The sequence below is a fragment of the Mirounga angustirostris genome, unplaced genomic scaffold, assembly GCF_029215605.1.
Source record: "Mirounga angustirostris isolate CCGP_5_RB_7025 unplaced genomic scaffold, mMirAng1.0.hap1 SCAF_8, whole genome shotgun sequence".
In the NCBI taxonomy this organism is placed as follows: domain Eukaryota; kingdom Metazoa; phylum Chordata; class Mammalia; order Carnivora; family Phocidae; genus Mirounga; species Mirounga angustirostris.
In genome coordinates, this window is record NW_026991716.1 from 15,880,307 (window position 1) to 15,886,839 (window position 6,533).

Here is a 6,533-nt window from a genome sequence, read left to right on the forward strand (position 1 = left end):
ACGTGGGTTTGTGGAGCTTCTTAGAACTGCATGCATCTTGGGTTTCTGAACATGTACTCTGCGTGCCAGTAAATTGCCACCAGGTATCCACTCAATCACAGTTCTGGTGTGAAATCACATGAAGAGGTTTAATGTTATTTACTCCTTTGGTCAGAGGTGAGGAAAGGGGTAAGGGGAAAATTCCCTGCACTCCAGAGAAATTGAGATCCAAAAGTGGAATGCAGGTTTATCCTCCACTTGGGGCTTTTCCCCAACTTACACATTATACAGGACATCTTGTTCCCTTCTGTTCTCAAAAGTTACTCACCTGAGTATTTATTATCAAACTCCTACAGGGTGAATGGTGCTTCTCGGCGCCCTTAGTCACTGACCATGAGCGTTTGGGCCCAAAGGACCTGCAGACAGAAGCTGTGGAGCAGGCAGGTGTCAGCAGGATGTGTCTTCCAAAATGGCAAAAGGCCTTCCTCACCTTCAAGCCCTCCCCTGATAACTTGTCCAGGTACCACCCCCCTTCTCTAATCTAACCAAAACTTTTCTAAACTTTAAACCACTGAAATCACTCACAGGTCACGCCCATCAATATGGCGCCATTGCTGCCAGAAGGCCCTTGGTAGAGTACACATAGGGTCACAGACTCAGCTGCAGGGTGACCGCTTTTTGGGATCCCCAGACCACAAGCTCTAAGGAGATACAGATTAGGGTAAGGCCAGATTTGTCCTATTACTCCCTGCTTTGGTGCGTACACCCACGCTGGGCAGTGCCCGACCCACCTATCCAGGTGATCACCAGGGCCTCCAGGCTCCGACCACAGGAACACTCATGCCCTGAAGTCGACAAGGTGCCCCTCACCCCTCTTTCCACCCCCGCAACCCTCACCCCTCTCCCTCCTGCAACCTCACCTCCCCCCCCGCCCCCGCAACCTTACCCCTCTCCCCCACACCCTGCAACCTGACGGGGAAATCATTGTGCCATTTGGTCAAGTGCAACAGCTATCTTTAGACTCTCTATTTAGCAGAGATGAGATTAGTTGCTATGCTTTTGGGAAACGGAAAACCATCCTGAAGGCGTACAGGAGAGGGGAGCTGAGATTTGGTGGGGAGGCATGGTATCCCTAGAAGGAAAGCAGTACCGTTAGATATACAAAATATGGTTAGTACAAACATGCTTTTTTTTTAAACTGTAGCTTGCCGAATTAATTTCTATAAGCAACACAAAGAAAGAAATTGAATTTCTGACTAATTATGCTTAGTGATTTTTCAAGGTCATGCGTCAAAACAAAGAAAATGGTGAAGGTTTAAAATTGCAATAAGACTTCATGAAGAACCTGTATTTGAAATAATGTTTTATTTCTATTTCGACAAAACCTATCATTCTTTTAATCAATGAATAGATCTAAGCTCCTACTTTCAGAATAGTGCCCTGTGTTCATGCTGGGATACAGACAGTTCTGGATGGGTTTAGGATTTGAGGAGCAGGCTCACCTATTTAGGGTCTATTTGCTGGAGCTTAAGAAGTTTCTAGGAAGTCGGAGTGCCTGGGTGACTCAGTCGGTTAAGCGTCGGACTCTCAGGGTTGTGAGATCAAGCCTGTGGAGCCCCGCATTGGTTCTGCACTGAGCATGGAGTCTGCTTAAGGTTCTCTCTCTTTCTTTCCTCCCTGCTTACACTTACACTCTCTCAAAAAAAAAAAAAAAAGAATAAAATAAATAAAATTGTCCATCTTCTTTCACCCTCCCAATTATATAACTCACCTGTGGCAAATAGCAAAATGTATAGTTGGAGGTCATATGATGCTTGTGTGTGTGTGTGTGTGTGTGTGTGTGTGTTTTAATGTCCTAGTAACAATTTTACCTTGGGACCAAAATTCACACCTGATCTAAGTCTCATTGTTAACCATGAACCAAGACATCCAATTTAAACAATTGTTTTTCTTCAGGAGGGAAAATGGCACAGTTGTTAATGAGGCAGGGATTCAAAAATAACTCTTTGGAGGTATAAGACTGAAAAGGTGTAATTTCTAAAGGATTGCTTAGTTTATTGAAAATAGACATATTCAAGACAAGACAGAGAAAAGGAAAACCCATTCCGAGAATTTCGCTTCATATATAAAAACTTGGGGTTATGTTTATACACATCTACACCCATGCCCACAACCCCACACCCTCCTCTGACAAACGTCATGCTTCTGAGCAGTGGTCACCCTATAATAAAGCTGAGATGGTTTTACCCAATACTGCAGTGTCCCTCTAGTCCCACTCCACCTTATTAGACAACACAGATACATAAATCTCTGTCACTGCAGAAGGTTCTGTTGAATAGTGCTGAGCTAGAGGATATTTCCTGCAATTACCTAGAACTAACATCTTTTAAAACAGTACCCTAGTCATCACCAGTTGGTCGAGCAAACACGTGATGGGCCTGCCATCTCAGTGAACACACACAGTATGCTGGTTCAGCAAAAGCACAGTGCACACTTTTGTTTCCAGAGTTCACATTTCCCGATGCATCAGGCTTCTGGAGCTGTGCCCTCACTCTTCCTAGATCCCACAAACTTATAAACAGTGTTGGCATTCAGTGGAAAATGAGGACATGGCATAAGAAACATTGAACCTGACAGCTAGAAAAAGACGATTTGACCCCTTTTAAATTGTGTCCAAAGGGCATGAGGTCACCTTAATTTTGTTCCCACGTGTAGATTTTCCCTTGATGCACAACAGCAGACAGGACAGCTGGACTTAACTGAGTTAGAGCAGAGGGAGGACATGCTGCAGGAAAATTACCTTCGGAATGTGTGGCTTTATGTCAGTCACATCCCTACCCCAAGCAACAGATGGATGGAACAATGGGGCTTCTCCTCTTACAAAGGTGGCCAAGAGTCGTGGAGAAGACACCTCTTTGGCAACAACCCTCTTCCTCCAGGGCAAAGGCAAGTTAGAAACCGAATCAAACTACCTGTCGATTTGATGATTCATTGCTGAAAGATCTAATTGTGAGCACAGGGATTTATTTGTTTATAACATGTTAGTAAACACGTGCTATGGTCTCTTACTCTTGAGTCATTCACAGTCTAGTGGGGGAGTTTAGTATGTTCACTGATTCTTAAAGTATAATGTAACAAATGATTATTTGTGAAGTCAGTGATGATGATGATGATGATGAACATTTATTGGGAACTGTTCAAGTGGCAAGTGCTTTTCTCAGTGCTTTCCATGAAGAAATACAAAATAATACTTTGGGAATATAGATGCTGGAAGGATCCCCAGGTGAAAATATAACACACTATTTTTCAAAATTTCCGGGAAATTAAGTATACAAACAAAGCAAAACTTTCATAAGTTATTTGGGAGGATAGAATAGTAGAGCAATTTAGATAATGGCTTTTATTTTTTTCAAGTAACCTTTTTATTTTGGAATTATTTTACATTTATGGAATAGTTGCAAAGAAAGTATATGGAGCCCCCAGATGATAGTGGGTTTCTGATTCAGACAGCAATGACTTTAAGTCCCAGTTCTTTATTCGTTATTGTGTCCTTAGACAAGTTATTTAACCACCCATATACTTAGATGGGGCTTCTTGAATTATAAAATGGCACAATAATACTTGCTTTAGAAGTCTGGGAAAGAAAAAATGATATAAGATGTGGGAAGTGCTTTGTACATGCTTGGGCCTTTGATGTGCTTAATACACATTAGCACTTACTATTATTTATATGGATGATATATTTGTTTTAAAAAATTAATGAAAACCATACATTACAATAATTTTAAATGGCCAGTGTCTAGCAATTATAGTTTTAGCTCTTCAAAGGATAAATTCCATTCCCTTCCTTATCTTTCTCCTTTTCTTAGGCAGTTGAAGGAGCTCTTAGCTCTAACCTCCACCCAGGCTCAGTCCACACCAGGCCAAATGGACCCACCATCTGCTTATCCCACACTGTCAGCAAGCTCTTCCCACCTAAAGAAATGGGAGGAAGATGGAATGGATATAACCATTGCCTTAGCAGTTCAGACTGAATAAAAGGTGGACAAGAGTCAACAGACATCTATATCTCACAGTTCTGGAGCTGAAAGTCCAAGCTCAAGGTGCCAGCAGATCCGGTGTCTGGTGAGAGCTCATTTCCTGGTTTGCAAAAGATGACGCTCTCATTGTCTCTTCACATAGCAGAGAGCAGAGACAGGAAACAAACTCTCTCCAGTCTCTTCTTATAAGAGCTCCAATCCCATCATGAGGGCTCTATCCTCATGACCTAATTACTTTTCAAAGGCTCCCATCCCCAGATACCATCACCTTGGGGGCTGGGGTTTCAATATGTGAATTTTGACACTGAGTCCATAGCACCCATCCAGGATGAGAGGCTGGAACATTCTTTTGTGGTCTGTTCAAGGGGAGCTCACTGAGGGGGCTCACAGAGCACCATCTCAGGAACTCTGGGCATGGATACAGGACTCCCTTTTCTGTGGGGCTGGGCAATGATCCATAACTCAGCTTCCCAGTGTCACCCTGCTGAGCTGGGAATGAGGTGGAAGGACAGAGAAACTAGAAGGCCAAGCAGTGTCTTCTCTTTTCTTCCCTGTCTGTGAACTCTGAGGTGCTGAGGGCCATTTCTCTACCTCACAGACACAGAGAACTCTTAGGACTCCCCCCAGGCCTCTGTGTAGTCCATTAGGATCATGCACGTTTACCTTCATCATTAACCAACAATTACTCCTACTATCTCATTTCTTTAGAAGGAAATACTTCTATCTAGATAGTATTTGGGCTATGTATTCAAAATCAGTTTTCTCAAGCTTCAAAATTTCGTAAATGGTAAGGCATACTTGAATTGTTTCCATATTTCTCTCTGCTACCAGAAGACATTTCTAGTGCAGGGGCCATGCTAATCTTCTCTGTATCATTCCAGTTTTAGCATATGTGCTGCAGAAGGGAGCACTAGAAGACATTTCTGATGATCACTTAGCACTCCCCTTGATTAAAACAAAGACACCAGTTCAACACTGAGTGTTTGCTTTTCCCCCTACCCTTCCTTGCCCACATGAACCTGCCTCCCCCACCCCCAGCACATGCTCTCTCTCTCTCTCTCTGTTTCTCTCTCAAGGAGAAAGATAGTGATAATTCACCAACATTGGACTTTAGGTCAATTTCAGTTGCCCTTTTCAGTTCCTAACAAACTTAGCAGGGGCATTGGGAAATTATGGGTCATTACAGTCTGAATGGAAATCCCCAGGTCAAGGGTAATAACTTTTCTTCAGTTTAAAAGCTAATGTTGCCCTTAAGACAATTCTGAAATACATTTGAAAGTTGTTCCCATCAATGTTTTTTGGAAAGAAGTTAGGCTGCTTGCAATGGAGAACCTGTTGATAGACTAGGCACCTCTACCATGCCGTTCACCAAAGATACATAGCAAAAGTTGCTACTGCAGACATACTTCCTAGTGGTGAGGTACTTCTGGTCCAGATGGCCATTCTGATCAGGTGGTGACTGTGAGGACAGATATTTTCCAAGTACTTTCTATGATAAGACCTAATGCTTATTGAGTACTTACTACCTTATAGGCTCTATCCTTAGCACTTCACATTTACTGTTTCATTCATCCTGCATGGCAACACTATGAATTGTGCACTATTATTATCCCCACTTTATAGTTGAAGAAACTGAGACAAGAAAGTTTCATTAACTTGCTCACAGGCACACAGGTGGGAAGAAGTGAAACCAGAATTTGAAATAGGGCACACTGACCTGGGAACTCACACTCTTGACCACTGTGTGAAAATATACCTCACTTCGCTTTGGAGGTCACACTTCTTTAGAAGCCAACATTAAGCTGCAGGCTGGCAGCCTCACCAAAATAACAATAATTTGAGAGCCATTGAAATCATCCAACAGCTTGCAGACATTTCCTCTGTCACCCTCTTTCTCATAACATCCCCACAATGATATCACTGATGGCAGACAACAGAACCACAGCAGTGTCAGGACTGAGGGCTGGATTTTTCTACTTGGCCCTTGATCTCAGGGCTTCTAGACCCAGTACATTCTTTCTGAGCTCCTAAGCCAGTCTTCACCTTCAAAGTTACAACCAGATTGATAGAACCAGAGATGCTCATACTGATGCCAAGTAAGAGCCAAAAAACTATGTAAAAACTCTTTTCATGTTACTACTATGGTGGGGGAGGATGTCATCAGGCCTTCAGTGAAGTAATCATTGTTTCCAAAAACAGGGGGAAAAAGTCAGTTTCCCAGCACTTCAAGTAAATTCATTGGCAAGGAGGCCTCATGGTTTGAGGACAGCCTTGAAGACAGGTGGCTGTGCTTCATTTATTCCCTATTAGGACTTTTCCAAACCCTTTCAACAAGAGTCCCTCTGACTTGTGGAAGGTGGGCAAAGAAGGGGAATAGGCAGAATATTGTGGACAAAAGCTCTTACCTCTTTCAAGACAAGGATACAAAGGGTTGGTGCCAAAGTTGAGGTCCAGAAGGAGACATTTCCTCCAGCCAGGTGAGAACCCAGCTGTACTTCTATCTCCAGGAGCTCA

The 6,533-nt window shown here is 42.9% G+C and overlaps 1 non-coding gene across 1 annotated transcript; it reads right to left on the reverse strand.

Moving 5' to 3' along the window:
• Positions 1-4,821: 4,821 nt before the first annotated feature.
• LOC123838047 (U6 spliceosomal RNA) lies at positions 4,822-4,930 on the reverse strand. The gene has a single exon (XR_006789387.1). It is a non-coding gene; the product is annotated as a U6 spliceosomal RNA (small nuclear RNA).
• Positions 4,931-6,533: the final 1,603 nt, after the last annotated feature.